This window comes from Anomaloglossus baeobatrachus, chromosome 5 (genome assembly GCF_048569485.1).
Source record: "Anomaloglossus baeobatrachus isolate aAnoBae1 chromosome 5, aAnoBae1.hap1, whole genome shotgun sequence".
NCBI lineage: Eukaryota > Metazoa > Chordata > Amphibia > Anura > Aromobatidae > Anomaloglossus > Anomaloglossus baeobatrachus.
The window spans coordinates 182,152,261-182,170,368 of NC_134357.1; the positions used below are offsets into that span (position 1 = coordinate 182,152,261).

Here is an 18,108-nt window from a genome sequence, read left to right on the forward strand (position 1 = left end):
CATCCTGAATTGCTCACACCATACCTATCACTCACTTTGCATTCACTTCCAGTTTTGTTTTATTTTAAATAAAGAAATTGAAACAGAACATCTAGACTATTATGAGTGCTAATTTCTCAGAATCGTCCCAATTACCAGTGCTATGCACCAATAATGGACTATCACTGGTGAGCAGTTTCTGTGCATTAACTAGAACGAGTAACCTTAGGCCCTATCACACCGCGCTTTGTTTTCTGTCCAGTCACGGCTTACATCTGTACCCACCGCCAAATGGGATTCAGCCTTAATCAGTGGCCTGTCAGTGCATAATGGAGCAGACGGAGTAAGGCTATGTGCGCACGTTGCGTACAGTTCACTGCAGAAATTTCTGCAGCGATCTGAAGAGCACATGTGTGCTTTAAATCGCTGCAGAAATGTCCGTAGTGAAGCCGATTCCATGCGCTCTGCCTGCAGCTCCTCCCATAGACAGAGCAGGGGCTGCTGGCAAAGCGCAGGAAAGAAGTGACATGTCACTTCTTTTTACGCAGCGCTTCGGCAGTAGCCGAAGCGCTGCGCTCTAAAACGCCACGTGCGCACGGCCCCTGCACAATCTCCATAGACTGTGCAGGGGACGCATGACGCATGCAGTTACGCTGCGCTACAAAGCGCAGCGTAACTGCATGTATTTACGCAACGTGCGCACATAGCCTTACCGTGTGCTCTGCCACACAACACTTTGAGACTTACAGGCCTACCAGAGGAGGACACCCATACGTAATAGACTGCATTTGAATGCCCGCCTCCAGTAGTCGTATACGCCTGAAAATGGTGCACGATAAGGCTACTTTCACACATCCGGTTTGAGCACTGCGGCTCAATCCGGCTGTGAAAACTATGCAACGGATGCGGCAAAAACACCGCATCCTTTGCATAAGTTTTTACATGCGGCCCGTCCGTTTTTTTCCGGTTGCGGCATGCTACTGAGCATGCGCAGTGGAAAAAACCGCATGCGGCGAGCGGATGCGGTTTTTTCCGCATCGCGCCGCATCCGGCCTCCATAGGTATGCATTGAAAAATGCGCCGCAGCGGCCGGATGCGGCGTTTTTTGCCGGAGCAAAAACGTTGCAGGGAACGTTCGATCCAGCCGCGGCATCAGCTAAATCTGCCGCATGCGGCAAAAACCGGACCGAACACAAGCCCCTGCGGCACAATACGGCACTAATGTAAGTCTATGCAAAAAAAACTGCAACCGGCGTTACAAAAGCCGGTTGCGGTTTTTCTGTAGAACGCCGTATTGTGCCGCAGAGCAAAAATCCGGATGTGTGAAAGTAGCCTTAAGCACACAGGGATTCCGTCTGCACCATTACAGTTAGGCTACTTTCACACATCCGGATTTTTGCTCTGCGGCACAATACGGCGTTCTGCAGAAAAACCGCAACCGGCTTTTGTAACGCCGGTTGCGTTTTTTTTTTTGCATAGACTTACATTAGTGCCGTATTGTGCTGCAGGGGCTTGCGTTCGGTCCGGTTTTTGCCGCATGCGGCAGATTTAGCCGATGCCGCGGCCGGATCGAACGTTCCCTGCAACGTTTTTTGCTCCGGCAAAAAACACCGCATCGCATCCGGCCGCTGCGGCACATTTTTCAATGCATACCTATGGAGGCCGGATGCGGCACGATGTGGAAAAAACCGCATCCGCTCGCCGCATGCGGTTTTTTCCACTGCGCATGCTCAGTAGCATGCCGCAACCGGAAAAAAAAACGGACGGGCCTCATGTAAAAACTTATGCAAAGGATGCGGTGTTTTCGCCACATCCGTTGCATAGTTTTCACAGCCGGATTGAGCCGCACTGCTCAATCCGGATGTGTGAAAGTAGCCTAAGGCCATGTCCGTACTTTGCGTTTTTACCTGCGTTTCAGGTTTGTTTGTTTTTTTTTTTTTTAACTGCAGCGTTTTCATTTTCTAGCAGTCTATGGGAAAAGTGGATGTCTTGTCCGCACTTTGCAGTTCACAACGCTGCGTTTAATTTCGCATAATTTTGGGCAAAAACTCAGCGTTCAAAGAAGCAGCATGTCAATTGTTTTTGCCATTTGTGCTGAGTTATGCTAACATTGAAGTCAATGAGAAGTTGCAAAAAGCAACAAACATCCAGTGTTTTACCTGCTTTTTAGGTGCAGAAAACATGCGTTTTGGACTACATAAACGCATTCATTTTAAGGATGATTAATGCGTTTTAAAACGCATCGGAGTTTAAGCAATGAAAAAGCATGTAAAAAGCGCTAAAAACGCACACGTTTTTATTGCGTTTGTGGCCAAAAGCAACTTTGTCAAAAGCAATTTCTGCCAGAGGATAGGTTTAGAACTGCAACTAGGACGACGCAAAATGCGGACATAGCCTAAGTGGGCTTGTGGACATATTAGGCTGGAAACACACTTATGCGTGTAAAATCGGTCCGATAAAATCGGTCCCATGATAAAAAGTCAGATGAGTTTAGTTCACGTTAAGATCAGTATGCTATGCAACTGTTATGCGATTTTGTGAGTTTTATCATGATAGCAGTGCGTGTTTAATGCGTGTGTGATGCGTTAGGATGCATGTTTCCCTACAAACATTAAATAATTTAGACATGTCCGCTCATGTAAATGATCTCGCCCCCACGTGGCTCAATGGAACAGTAGCTATTTTTGATCTCACAGCTAAACTGCATGCTGCTGAACATTGTTCCATTATCCTTTATTGATAAATTTATTTTATCATGTCTTCACATTTGACATTAAATACAACAGAGAACGCATGTGAACGTTGTGGTGCGTGTTCCTTTATTTTACACGCTTCCATAGAGAATCATTGCAGAGACTTGCGCGAGAAACTCTCCAAATCGCAGCATGCTGCGATTTTTTTTTCTCAGTCCAATTTGGTCAAGGGGGAAGAGAGAAAAAAAAAAAAAAAAAAAAAAATTACAACTGGGAGCTGCATCATTGATTAACAGGTGTCCGAGTGCAATGCGAGAATTGCTCGCATTGCACTCATCCGAGAAAATCACAAGTGAGAAGCTGCCCTAAGGCTACTTTCACCCTTACGTTGGATCGCTTCCGTAGCATTGCGTTGTGTGACGGATGCAACGGATGCGTTGCATATAGTGGCACAACGGATGCTACGGATCGTACAAAACAACGGAAAGCTTTTTTTTTTTCTTCCTTCTTCACAGTTTTACCGGCAGCAGACTATTGTGAACAATCAGCTGAGCGCTCTCACATGCCGGCGGCCGGGCGCTCAGCTGATCGTTCGTCCGCCGAGAATGTGTGCGGGGGGCGGAGTGAGGAGTGTGTGGAGCCGAGCGGGCCATGGCGCTGAGGACAGGTGAGTGTGTGTGTGTTGTATACATACATGCGGAGTGGAGCGCGGGAGGGAGCGGAGCCAAGCGGGAAAGTGTCGGGCTCCCTGCACACGTAGCGAGGGTAAATACCGGCAAAGCACTTTGCTTGGTTACCCGATATTTACCTTGGGTACGGGTGCAGGGAGCCAGAGAGCATGCGCAGTGAAAGCCAACGGATTGCGCTGCTCAAAAAAAAAAAAAACAAAAAAAAAAAAAAAAAAACACGTTACATGCTGCGTTCCTCCCGCCCGGCGCAGCGTTAAAATAAAGAAGCTGCGTCGTCCAGCGGATGCAACGCTGACACTTGCGTTACAGTGCGTCGTCCATACAAGTCTATGGAGAATAGCGCAGTGCGTTAACGGACTGCGCTATTCTCCATAGTGACGGACTGCGCTGAACGCAAGTGTGAAAGTACCTTAAGTCTGAATCTCGTTTTGCAGGGGGATTGACATAAGCCCCGTTGAAACCACTGAACGGAGGAGAAAACAGTGTGAAAGTGCCCTTAGGCTCTCAAAGTAAATTATTAGAAAATAGTGTCTTTTTTTATGCATTAACACAAAAGAGCCCAGGTTTGTTATTTTTTTTTAATCATTTTGCTTTCTAGTCTTGTGTTTGCCTTTTTTTTTTTTTTTAGACAAATCCTCCTAAAAGGTGCACATGGTTCATACATTTCCTAAAAAGTCACAAATTATCTTTATTTCTGTATTTAACCTTTATGACTTCTTAGCGCAGTCACATTTTGCACAGTTGCACAAAAATATTCTAGTTACAGAAAAATGTCTCCAGAAGGGTGGGGGGGGAGGGGGGGGGGGAATCTGGCCGGAAGTGTATTTGTGACTTCTCAAAGAGTCACAAATGATTAAAGCAGGTGACATCTGGAAACCCTAATCTCTACCAATAATGGCATAGTAAACTAAAAAAATAATTTAAATACCACGGAAAATGCTTAACCCTTTGGCCCTGTGCGCACTTACCGTTTTTTCCTGCGGATTTCTTGCGGTTTTGCTGCAGAAAATGTTCATAACATCTCTACAGTGAATCACCAGCAAAACCTATGGGGGAAAAAAAAAAAAAAAAAAAAAAAATGCTGTGCGCACTATGCGGAATTTGACAGCTGCATGTTTTGCTGCGGGCTTCCCGCAGCAAAAACAATTGCATGTCACTTCTTTTCTGCACGTCGCTGCGGGATTTCACTCCATTGACTGCAATGTAATCGTGAAATCCCGCAGGGAATAACACAGGCAGCAAATGCTGTGCGGTTCACTGCGTTGTTCCATGCGGTATTTTGCGGTTTGGGGACATAATGTTCATCGCTGCCTGCGGTTTGCAGGGAAGTGATGTCATTATGACAGGAAGAGGAAGCGGAGCAGAGAGTAAACACACACAGAACACAGACCACAGACATATAGAATACACACAGAAAGCAAATCGGAAATATAGAGAAAAAAAAACAAAACAAAAAAAAAAAAAAAAAAAAAAACAAAAACACAAAACACCACCACACACGGACTCCGCTGTATTTTTACCTTCCGGCCGAGGTAAGCACACAGCGGCGGCCCGGTATTCTCAGGCTAGGGAGGACGAGGGGCAGGGTTAATGTCCCCCGCCTCTCTCACACCTCCCGCAGCCGAGAATATCAGCCGCAGCTGCCCCGGGACTATCGCATGCATTATGCGGCAGTACCGGAGTGTCCCCAGCTCTTCTAGATGCTGTGATGCGGTGGCGATCCAGGTAATAAGGAGTTAATGGCGGCGGATCGCCGCCACTAAGTCCAGGCTTGATCGTGGCAGCGTCTGTGACAGCTGACATGATCAACCCGAAGGAAAAAAAAAAAAAAAAAAAAAAGAAAAACACACCACACATACACACCGAAAAAAACCTTTATTTTAAATAAAACACAAAAAAGCTCCTGGTTCACCCGTTTATTAACCCCCACCCCCCCGAAACACACCGCTCCGGCGTAATCCACGTCCTCCGATGCTTACATCCAGCTGCGACTGACACACAGCGCTGAATGCAGCCTCGCAGCGAGACAGCACAGGTAACCGCAGAGCATTTCCCACGGCTGGTAATTTGAACTCACTACTGACCGTGAGAAATGCAGCGTGTGCTCACAGGGACTCTATCCCTCTAACCATCTCTCTATTTATCTATATGCGGAATTTTTTTTATTTTTTTCTCAATGTGCTTTATTGCATTGAATGCATTAAAGCACATGTACCAACCCGCACGTGGCAAAACCGCGGCAATACCGCAAACAATACTGTGGTAAAGCCGCGGCAAACCACATGCGGTTTTCCACCGTTTTTTACCGCGGGTGCGGTAATCTTTCAGTGCTTGCAGAATTTTGAGAAAATTCCATTTTCCAGTGCGCACAAAGCCTTTAACAGTTTTCCCTGCAGATAAAAGCTGAATCAGCTGCGGAAAACCTGCAGATTTATCTGGATTTTCTAGATAAATCCGCAGGTTTTAGCAAGTACAGACACTCCCCATGTTATCCTATGGGACATAGGGAGTGTGTGTCCATGCTGCGGTATGTGCGGCTGCGGAATATGCTGCAGATATCCCGTAGACGCACGTAATTGCATGTCAATTATTTATGGGAAAATACCTGCTGAATTCCCGGCCTTCCACTATGGAGATAGAGGCTGGGACTTCTGCAGGTAAGTCACATGATATCTGCGGTAAACCTGCGGACAATTTTGCTGGAATCCTGCAGCTATAAATAGTTTAGTTTTGTGGTGGCTTTTTTTAAATGTATTCAGTTGTTTCACATATTGTGGCCCCCACATCTCCCTGCTCACTCCTCCTTCACTGCAGAGCGCTCAAGCAGGGGACACGCAGGGCTGTGATGAGCGGTGAAACTCCGCCCACAGCCCACTGACTCACAGAGACTGGGGCCGGCCGCGGTGATGTCAGGTGAGCAGGAAGTTGATGGGACATCACCAGATCCCCGAGGTTACGGAGCCCGGGGGTCAGGTGATGGGTGAAGTAAAGGCAGTGCCGTACAGGCAGTAAGATGCGGAATCCAGGCATACCTGTTGTAGAGAGATCAGATGCGTGGTTGCTGAAATATCTGTAATCAAAGTTACAGAAATACACTGCACCATTGAATGACATGTGCATCAGGGTGGGCCTTTGTGGGTCGGGTCCTCGGATACTTCCCTCCTTCTGCATCTTGTATTACCTGCCCTTTTTTCTTTATTTAAATATCGTGCCACCATTGCAGTTACCGGCGCGTGCGCACTGCCACAGTAATTATGTCCTTATTAAAATGGCACTGGAGTCCGAGCATGCGCATACCAGGATCTCTTACATCATTTTATTGAAGACACTGCGGTGAAGACATATGAGCAGCAGTGGCACATTTGGAGATATGAAAAAAAATATAATAAAAACACACACACACACACACACACACACACACACACACACACACACACACACACACACACACACCACTCAGCCTTCTCCACATGGGCAGACTGCAGCACCATTGTAATGAAGACACAATTAGGCTATGTGCGCACGTTGCGTACTTCACTGCAGAAATTTCTGCAGCGATCTGAAGAGCACACGTGCGCTTCAAATCGCTGCCGAAAATGTCCGTAGTAAAAAAAAAAAAAAAAAAGCCGATTCCATGCGCTCTGCCTGCAGCTCCTGCCATAGACAGAGCAGGAGCTGCCGGCAAAGCGCACGGAAGAAGTGACATGTCGCTCTAAGACGTCACGTGCGCACGGCCCCTGCACAATCTGCTACAAAGCGCAGCGTAACTGCATGTAATTACGCAACGTGCGCACATAGCCTAACTGTGGCAATGCGCAGGCTCCGATAACACCAGCACGGAGGCACGGCACAATATTTAAATAAAGAAAAGGGAGCCTGCCATAGAGGACACAGGAGGAGGAATATACACCAAGGAGCTGACCCACATAGACCCACTCCGCTGCACACGTCAGTCAAAAGGTGCAGTGCTTTTCTGTAACTTTCATTAAAGATATTTCAGCAACCAAGCATCCGATCTTTCGACAAAACGTATGCTTGGATTCAGCATTCTAGTTCCAGTATGACACTGCCTTGTAGGAGCAATGCAGCTATAAGTCTCCTCACTGGCAGCCAGATTGGTTTGTCAGTCTCCGCAAGGAGAAAAGTTTTCCCCTTAGACGGATAGCACAGGGACAGCACACAGACCTACACCAGAGACCATGAAACACGTGTTTTACGCAGACGTGTGAAAGAGGCAGTAAATTGTTTTTTATTTTAATCAATGAGGTTTATGATTATTTTTCAGCTTGCTACGTACAGTTTATTGAAGAGGATATGGCACCCTAGTCATTGTATATAAAACTAGTCTGTTTACCCATCTGGACTTTGTCCTCAAGAAGACAACCAAGGAGAAGCTGAGGCCAAGCCCTTAGGAAGAAAGATAGGAGAACTGTAGAACTATAGAACTGTATGCTCTTCTTGACCAGTTTCAGGCCTCCCCATTAAAAATTAAGAGTCCCCATAGAGAAGACACAGACTGTACCATTTTTTTCATTGTCTGTACCTTCTCGATCACGGTCTACAGTCATGTGATCATGTGTATAGGGATGGAGAAGGAACTGCTGGGTTATGGCACACAGATAGCTCTGCTATGCTACCATCAGGCTGCATTTCCCCTGTAACTAGAATCCCAGCCCCAGTTACAAGGGAAATAAAATATTGCAGTACTTAAATAGCTGCCTAAAAAAGGTCTCCTTTCACCTTACAGAGAGCTTGTGGTGTAAAATAAAATAAAAGAAAAAAAAAAAAAAATAGTATATGACAGCAACATAAAAATTAAGCTCCATCTTATGAAAATTAGATGCAAAAATTACTCAAAATCTGATTTATTTATTTATAGGCTCTCTAAAGCGGATGCATGAAAAGATCCCAAAAATGTGCCTGGTCAGTAGTGGGTGGTAAACGTTCTGGTCTTGAACTAGTTAAACAAATATGAACAAAGAATGGTCAATGGCCATTAGCAGACAGAAGGACTACGACTCTCAGAATTGTAGTGAAATATTTGCTGCGCATGTTCTCATCAGGGTCATCATGAACTGATGCAAAGGAAAGGAAAGGACCTGCAACACGACCCCTGTGTAAAGGAGGATCCGGTGTTGTCTGCAGTGTATGGAGGTGTTAGATTTCACTGATTACTATACTGCAAAACTCAGCTATCCTACAAATGGAAGTGCATAATAACATGTAAGTAGTATGGGGGGGGGGGGGGGGGGGAATTTCATAAAACACCATAGACATGTCAACAGCCCTATAGACTATAGTGGCTACATGTTATATTTGCAAAAATTATTGACAGTTTTGCTTGTGATATACCTTACAAGTCTTGTATGTTTTGCAGACTGTATGTGCAAATGTGCAAAGCACAGGGAAACATGTCAGGTCCACCTCCCAGTATGGCGGAGGAAAAGAACCAATAAAAGTTTGTGTCCACGAACCCCCCCCCCCCCAAAACAAAAAACCCCAAAACATAGTATACGATGATATCAGCATACAGTCGGTTTACTGTGCATATTTAACACTGAAAAGTATAGGTGAAGTTTCATCATCTATTTATCTGAAACACACCAATGTAAAAAAAAAAAAAAAAAAAAAAAAAAAAAAAAAAAAAAAAAAAAGGGACCGTACACGGATGACACGCTAATAACAACGAAACGGATACACGGATTGTGCACTGATGGTAAAAACAGCCACATGGATCGTACACTGATGATACACTGATGGTAAAGAGACACACGGACCGTATGCCGATACCATTATTTTTCCCACATGTGTTAAACACTAACATGTGAATGAGGCCTAAAACTGCACTGGTTCCTTGATTAATTTGGCGATAATTCTGCACACAGTGTATTAGGCAAATGAGTATTTTGATCACATGACAATTTTTATACATGTTGTCCTACTCCAAGGCTGTATAAGCCTAAGAGCCAACTACCAATTAAGTAAATCAAGTGATATGCATCTCTGTAATGAGGAGGGGTGTGGTGTAATGACATCAACACCCTATATAAGGTGTGCTTAATTATTAGGCAACTTCCTTTCCTTTGGCAAAATGGGTCAGAAGAGAGATTTGATGGACTCTGAAAAGTCCAAAATTGTGAGATATCTTGCAGAGGGATGCAGCAGTGTTCAAATTGCCAAACTTTTGAAGCGTGATCATCGAATAATCAAGCATTTCATGGCAAATAGCCAACAGGGTCACAAGAAGCTTGATGGGCAAAAAAGGCGCAAAATAACTGCCCATGAATTGAGGAAAAGCAAGCATGAAGCTGCCAAGATGCCATTTGCCACCAGTTTGGCCATATTTCAGAGCTGCAACGTTACTGGAGTATCAAAAAGCACAAGGTGTGCCATACTCCGGGACATGGCCAAGGTAAGGAAGGCTGAAAAACAACCACCTTTGAACAAGAAACATAAGATAAAACATCAAGACTGGGCCAAGAAATATCTTAAGACTGATTTTTCAAAGGTTTTATGGACTGATGAAATGAGAGTGACTCTTGATGGGCCAGATGGATGGGCCAGAGGCTGGATCAGTAAAGGGCAGAAAGCTCCACTCCGACATTACCAAGGTGGAGGTGGGGTACTGGTATCAAAGATGAACTTGTGGGACCTTTTCGGGTTGAGGATGGAGTGAAGCTCAACTCCCAGTTTCTGGAAGACAACTTCTTCAAGCAGTGGTACAGGAAGAAGTCGGTATCGTTCAAGAAAAACATGATTTTCATGCAGGACAATGTTCCATCACATGCATCCAACTACTCCACAGCATGGCTGGCCAGTAAAGGTCTAAAAGATGAAAAAAAAAAATAATGACATGGCCCCCTTGTTCACCTGATCTGAACCCCATAGAGAACCTGTGGTTCCTCATAAAATGTATGATCTACAGGGAGGGAAAACAGTACACCTCTCGGAACAGTGTCTGGGAGGCTGTGGGGGCTGCTGCACGCAATGTTGATCATAAACAGATCAAGCAACTGACAGAATCTATGGATGGTAGGTAGGCTGTTGAGTGTGTCATCATAAAGAAAGGTGGCTATATTTTTTGGGGTTTGTTATTGCATGGCAGAAATGTTTATTTCTATATTTTGTGCAGTTATATTGGTTTACCTGGTGAAAATAAACAAGTGAGATGGGAATATATTTGGTTTTTAATAGGTTGCCTAATAATTCTGCACAGTAGTAGTTACCTGCACAGATATCCTCCTAATAGCCAAATCTAAAAACCAAAAAATTCTTAAATCTTCCATGGGGGCGGGCTGCCTGATGTACGTTGCTGTCCTCCTGCCGATTTACGCCGTCCCCGAACGCTGAATTTCAAACCTCAGGACGCCGCCCCTGGGCGCCCGTGGTCCCGCGCTGTGCTACTGTAGCGGTGCCGTGCACTGCATGCACGTGTGACCGCTGGTGACGCTTTTGCGCGGGCACCGACTGCTCCGTCCGCTCCTCCCATCTATTTCCTGCTGCTGAGCAGGATGGGAAGGAGGTGACGTCCGGTCATCTGGCCAGCGAGCGTTTGCGCAGAACGCTGGAGGAAGAAGGGAAAGTGCGGTCACGAGGTTATGGGCGGCACTTGCTGATGACACTCACAGCGCCGCCCATAACCTCGTGCCCGCGCAAAGTGTCACTAGCGGTCACAGTGCACGGCACCGCTACAGTAGCACAGCGCATGCGCGGGACCACGGGCGCCCAGGGGCGGCGTCCTGAGGTTTGAAATTCAGTGTTCGGGGGCGGCGTAAATCGGCAGGAGGACAGCAACGTACATCAGGCAGCCCGCCCCCATGGAAGATTTAAGAAATTTGCATACGAAAAAGGTACAAGTTTGTAAAGTATTTATTTTGGAATAAAAGGGGCCACAAAAACTAAAGGAAACTTCCTAGAATGCAGCCCAGGAGCTGCAGAGGGGGGAGCTTTTAGCTTTATAGCTACATTTCTGATGACAGGTTCACTTTAATATTTTTGGTAATTGATGTTTGTTTTTTTTTTTTTTTGTTTTTAGATTTGGCTATTAGGAGGATATCTGTGCAGGTAACTACTACTGTGCAGAATTATTAGGCAACTTATTAAAAACCAAATATATTTACATCTCACTTGTTTATTTTCATCAGGTAAACCAATATAACTGCACAAAATATAGAAATAAACATTTCTGCCATGCAATAACAAACCCCAAAAAATGTAAGCTTTGATATTTATTAGTCTTTTGGGTTGATTGAAAACATAGTTGTTGATCAATAATAAAAAAAAATCTTCTAAAATACAACTTGCCTAATAATTCTGCACACAGTGTATAGCTCATTTTCCTATGTGGTTTAGGGTCCAAAGGTGGATGGGACACTTATTTGCTAGTAAAAAACAAAAACTGATCACCAAATCTGACTTAAAATGTACTACGCACTTCCAATCAATCGTTGTTGCGGTATGTGCCAATATGTTTCCATCAATGGTCATTCTTCCTGAAAGCAATAATCAGATGCCATCCGGCACTGGGAGGCTGTGTTTGCCCAGGGAGAGCCAGGGCCACAGTCATGGCCACAATGACACACTAACCTTTTATACATGTGAGGAGTATACAATCTATTATCTTTTGCTAATTGTATTTCAAATGGTCTTACGTGTATCCGCTTTGAAACAAATTGCCCCAAGTGTTTTATTTTTCTTAGCCCATTAGATACACAGTAAGGGCAGAAAGTGTCTTTCAGGAGGATTTATTAACAAGACAAAACGTTCCAGAAACGTTAACTATAATGAGCATGTGCAGAGAAATGTCCTCCGCTCGCAGTCCTTATTAGACATGAGCGAGCCCGGACTGTAAAGCGCGGAGTCTGTACTGAGCACTGTCTGGTGCTGCACACCGAACAGACTTACCTGTACGACGGGTTCCTGTTTCAGTTTGTCATTTGAATAAAGTTTGTTGAAAGGTTGCAGAGCAGCCAATCAGCAAGCTTTTAGGCTGTGGTCACTTCCAGAGCTATTGCAGCCAGTATTTGTAGGACTGTGATTGGCCGGCGCACCCTGTGACTCGGCCTGTATAAAGGCCAGATCATGGGCTGTGGCGCCATTTTGCCTTCACTAGAATAGGGAGAGTACGCTTTTGGAGTGAGGGACAAGGACAGGTGCAGTTAGGGAAAAAATACATTGTAGGGATTGTATGTTGTATGAGTGAGGGACCGTGATAGGGGCATGTCATTGTAAATAAACTCGTACAGTGCTGCTTTGTGTAGCGGTACAAACAGCAGTGTACAGGCGGTGTAATTATTAGCTCAATCTAGACAAAAACTGTTCTTCAGCGTGCCTTGATGTGCCATTAGCTCTGCAACCTTATACTGTTACATCCCGCAGCTTTGTGAAGGGGTGCAAAACAATGTACAAGCAGTGTAATCTCTTCGTGGCCACAATACCACCAAAACCCAAAATGGAAACCGAGTCGTAGTCCATTAGTCATGGCTGCTGAATTCACACATTGCTCCCTGCTTTGAACAATATTTTTTTCTAAATAAATGCTTTGCATTCCCGGGATACACACTGAGCAGCATGGGTGGGCCGCTTCTGGTGTAATGGCCGGGACTGGCAGTAGTAAGTCTAGCTGGTGAACCTCGGGCTCGATTCCAAAGCCAACTACGAGCTTTTTAAATGCAGCAACTGGACTGTGCACTACTGGAGGAGAAAATTGGTTTCTGTGTGGAAATGTTAAAACTGGCAGTGTAAGGCTGGGGACACACGGGTATTACTGCAATCCCCTCGCATGACACTCTGCTCACGCGGGCAGTACCACAGAGCCGAGCATCATGCGAGTGTCCCTGTGACTGAGGTCCAACCGTGCAGGGGGGCGGGCCGGCTCTGCGGAGGAGTGGGCCGTCACTGAGGAGGGGAGGGAGGGATTTATCTCCCTCTCTCCTCTGTAGCCAGCTATTGCCATTCTCGCACTGCACTCACGGTACACCAGTGTATGCGAGTGCAGTGCGATTTTTCTCTCTCCCCATAGACTTGAATGGGTGCGAGAGAAAGAGTCTCGCATTAGAATCGCAGCATGCTGCCATTGTTTTCTCGGTCCAATTAGGGCTGAGAAAATAATCACTCATGGGTGCTGACACACAGGATAATATTGGTTCGAGTGGAATGCAATTTTTTTATCGCACTCCACTCGCACAGATTTTCATGCCGTAGGTCTTAAGCCTTAGAACTAGTGCCCTGATGAAAGCGCAGAGGTGGAACCTGAGGAGCAAGGGAATCTTTCGTCAACATCACATACTTGAAAACAAGGAAAGCACTGGGAACCTCAACAAGGCAGGTGTGGCGCCCCTGACCTGGTCAGGCACCACTGAGTACTGCACCCATGCTGGGGACAGTACAATACAGGTAATCCAGAAGGCTGACCGAGGTGTGACTACACAGGCGCATAGTGATCAGGTCTCACACATGTACCTTTGGGAGGACCCCTGGGGATCCCAGGAGGGGGCAAAGCCTTCACCTCCACTTGAGGAGTGGAGGGGGCGAAGCCTCCATCTCCACTCAAGGGGTGTGGTAGAGAGCCTGGTTGCTAGGTGGCGTAGGCAGGCACAAGGGGAAAAGAGAAGGAGGAGTAAACAGTCTGAAGCAGAGTGTGGAGGAGTGAGGAGCATGGAAGTGGAGCTCAGACAGGAGCAGCAGTGCAGGTCCCACGAGTGAGCCAGTTTAGTGTGCAGCTCAGGAAGAGCAGAAGCAGACCCTGGAGCTGTTGCAGTCTAACAGCGTCCGCGCAGTGACTACCGACGGGGGAGAACGGTCACCTGGTAGTGCTGCCCGAACACCACACACAGCTGGAGAGAGAGCAGTGTAGTGGAAAGTAAGGAGACTGTCAGGGAGTACCAGGCCCAAACGGGCGGCAGATCCCGGTGCGGGGATAGATCCACCTTTCCTTGCTAAACCTGCCGGTGTGGGGCCCTTAAAGCCCACGCCACAACACCACAAAAGCCGCAGCCACAGTTAGGGCCCATAGTTCACAGGAGGCAAGCAGCTGGAGTGATCTGGTCCAGGCGACAAGCAAACGGCAAACAAACGAGGGGAGCAGCTACTTCCCTGGGTGACCCCCATAGGGACTAAAAGTCGGGGTTACCACAAACCACAGAAGGGCTAAGGAAGGCGAGTCGGTAGCCACCCTCATCAGTCAGCCTGAAGGATACCTGGTTCCAGCCTGGTTCATCCCAGCTACGCCCGGGTTACTCACCCTGCCACCTTCTGTGAGTAAAACCCATGAAAGACATTCTGCTTGTGTGGAGTTATTCTGCGCCTTGTGGTTCTACACACCTACACAGGGCCCTGGGGCTTGCCTCACTCTCGAGGCTATTACAACTGGCTGCACCCACCATCAGCCCCAGGCATCCCTTAACCTGCAGTGGCGGTCCCCACTGACCGCAATTCTGAGAGTGGCGTCACGACAATCCTAAAAGAAGATCTCCTACCTGTGACAGGATCCAGCTGCGTGGAGTCCCTGAAGGTAATGCACCGACACATCACTGGTGGGGCTTCACACAGGCACTTCTAGTTTTTGAGCAATCTGTTGGATGGAGTCTGTGGCCAATCTCGGTTTTAATTGGGTCCTGTGTGGTGGATCTCGGGCAATTGGCTGGGAGAGTTCCCAGCGAAAGAGTCTGCTTAGGGGCCCTTTTTACAATTCAGTGGTCTGTGGTAGAAGAGCAATCTTGGCTCTGTGCTGTGTAGGGAACTGGGAATTTTTTTTTTTTTTAAACTGTTGGTCTGTGGAGAATCTCTGAAACCCATCTCTGTGGGGACAAGGTTAAAATGTTGGGTTTCTTCATTTACTTGCTATGTAACCATAATTGCTATGGTGACAGAAGCAAATTATTTGCAGGGTAATTGTCCTGCTCTTACCCCCATTCAGGTTCCCTCTGCAGCCCCCCTAGCCCTTACTATGACCATTTTACAGCCATGAACTTGAGCTCCCCATTGACTTATATGAGGTTCATTGTCCAGGGTTAATTTCGGCTTAAAGTTCGCTGGACAATCCCAATTTTTTTTACCCTTTGTTGGTTCGCCAAACACAAATATCCTGCTCATGACTAGTCATTATATGTCTTCAGGCTTCAAAAGCCGTGGCCCGAGCATTGCAGGCATCACCGCAGGGAAGCCACAACGATTTCATATACAGTGATAGAAATGGTGGAGGCAAAAAAGGTACACAGTGAAGAGGCTGCTGGACTGGCACAAATGCCACAGCTGATTGAACCCCCCACAATGTAAAGGGGCAGCCCACTGCCGGAGAACCCCAGCTTAATCAATTCAGGACAGTAATACAACGTAAACAGTCCATCCTGCTCTATGGCTGCTGTGCCAGCGGAAATGTGACATTGTGTCAGACGCTGGTTGCAGTGGCCGATCGCCCTGACCGAATATTGACGACTTCATATAGATGTATACACATGTAGGGGGACCCCTGCTGCCTGTGCCCATGTAGATGGATACACATGTAGGGGGACCCCTGCTGCCGGTGCCCATGTAGATGGATACACATGTAGAGGGACCCCTGCTGCCGGTGCCCATGTAGATGGATACACATGTAGGGGGACCCCTGCTGCCGGTGCCCATGTAGATGGATACACATGTAGGGGGACCCCTGCTGCCGGTGCCCATGTAGATGGATACACATGTAGGGGGACCCCTGCTGCCGGTGCCCATGTAGATGGATACACATGTAGGGGGACCCCTGCTGCTTTTGCATACTATAGTATATACACATATAGGGGCCCCTTGCTGCCGGTGCCCATATAGATATATACACATATAGGGGCCCCTTGCTGCCGGTGCCCATATAGATATATACACATGTAGGGGCCCCCTGCTGCCTGTGCCCATATAGATATATACACATGTAGGGGCCCCCTGCTGCTTTTGCATACTATAGCATATACATATATACACAAGCACACGTGTGAGTTTTCAGTTGCCTTATACACACAGCTGAGCAGAGGGCAGGGGGCGCCGGGCGGGGGCAGCTGCTGCTGAATGAGGCACAGTCAGGACCTGAGAGAAGATGCAGCTCCAGAAACTGAGGCCATCAGAGAAGACAAGACCGCAGGTGTAATGTGGGGCGCAGAGCTGCTGCCACCCATATAGGACCCATGGCACTCACTGCCCTTTCAGAAGCTGTGACGTTACAGAACTACAAATCCCAGAATACACTGTAAGGCTAGGAGCCACAGCCTAAAGTGGCCCATGGACTGCCACCATCACCAGGCGGATCGCCGCTGTACTCACATGAGCCGTAATCCCAGGTGTCCGGCTCTACCGCAGCAGCATAGGCTCCCGGCGAACGGTGACACTGCAGGCACAGAGCTCTGGCGGCCGCTTATCTGATAGAGCGTATTCAGGGGGCGTGGCCGTGGGTGAGACCGAGGCTGTCACAAGTTCAGCGCCAGATCAATGTTCGCTCTTGCGACAGGTAGTAGTCTGCCGTGTTACGTCATATCACATAGGAATTTCCAGTGTTCTCCTAAGTATCTGTAAGTTACAAATACACTAGAAATGTAAATGGATCAATCCGATTTTCACATGGCCATTGATGACAGTATTGTGCAGTATATGGGGAAATTGTGGTTCTGTGCGGCTCTGTTGCTGAATCACAGAACCTCTGCAGCCTGTGATTGATAGAAGATGTTGTCGTCAACTACATCGTACATACAGCTGCATCTCAATAACTTAGAATATCATCAAAAAGGTTAATCAGTAATTCAGTACAAAAAGTGAAACACATATAGTCATTACACACAGAGGGATCTATTTCAAGTGTTTATTTCTGTTACAGTTGATGATTATGGCTTACAGCCAATGAAAACCCAAAAGTCATTATCTCAGAAAATTAGAATAATTACCACAAAACACCCCAAAGGCTTCCTAAGAGTTTAAAATGGTCACTTAAGCTGGGGTCACACTAAACGACAGCGACAACGACGTCACTGTTACGTCACCATTTTCTGTGACGTAGCAGCGACCTTGTAAGTTGCTGTTATGATCGCTGCTTAGCTGTCAAACACAGCAGAAGCAGTGATCATAACGACGGGCGTCGCTGTGCTGCAATATGTGCAGAGAGCAGAGAGCCGCGCAGACTGAGCGCTGGCTCCCTGCTCTCCTAGCTACAGTACACATCGGGTTAATTACACGATGTGTCCTGCAGCTACATGTGCAGAGAGCAGAGAGCCGCGCACACTACTTAGCGCTGGCTCCTTGCTCTCCTAGCTACAGTACACATCGGGTTAATTACACGATGTGTCCTGCAGCTACATGTGCAGAGAGCAGGGAGCCGCGCACACTACTTAGCGCTGGCTCCTTGCTCTCCTAGCTACAGTACACATCGGGTTAATTACACGATGTGTCCTGCAGCTACATGTGCAGAGAGCAGGGAGCCGCGCACACTACTTAGCGCTGGCTCCTTGCTCTCCTAGCTACAGTACACATCGGGTTAATTACACGATATGTCCTGCAGCTACATGTGCAGAGAGCAGGGAGCCGCGCACACTACTTAGCGCTGGCTCCTTGCTCTCCTAGCTACAGTACACATCGGGTTAATTACACGATGTGTACTGCAGCTACATGTGCAGAGAGCAGGAGCCGGCGCTGGCAGCGTGAGAGCGGCCGAGGCTGGTAACGAAGGTAAATATCGGGTAACCACCTTGGTTACCCGATGTTTACCTTGGTTACAGCTTATCGCAGCTGCC

The 18,108-nt window shown here is 47.1% G+C and overlaps 1 protein-coding gene across 2 annotated transcripts in view; it reads right to left on the bottom strand.

Moving 5' to 3' along the window:
- PRXL2A (peroxiredoxin like 2A) overlaps positions 1 to 16,767 on the bottom strand; it is a 57,647-nt gene extending 40,880 nt beyond the window's left edge. For both annotated transcript variants that reach the window (XM_075349024.1, XM_075349026.1), the window contains exon 1: positions 16,652 to 16,767. The gene's annotated coding sequence lies outside the window, so the exon portion shown is untranslated. The remainder of the gene's footprint in view (positions 1 to 16,651) is intronic.
- Positions 16,768 to 18,108: the final 1,341 nt, after the last annotated feature.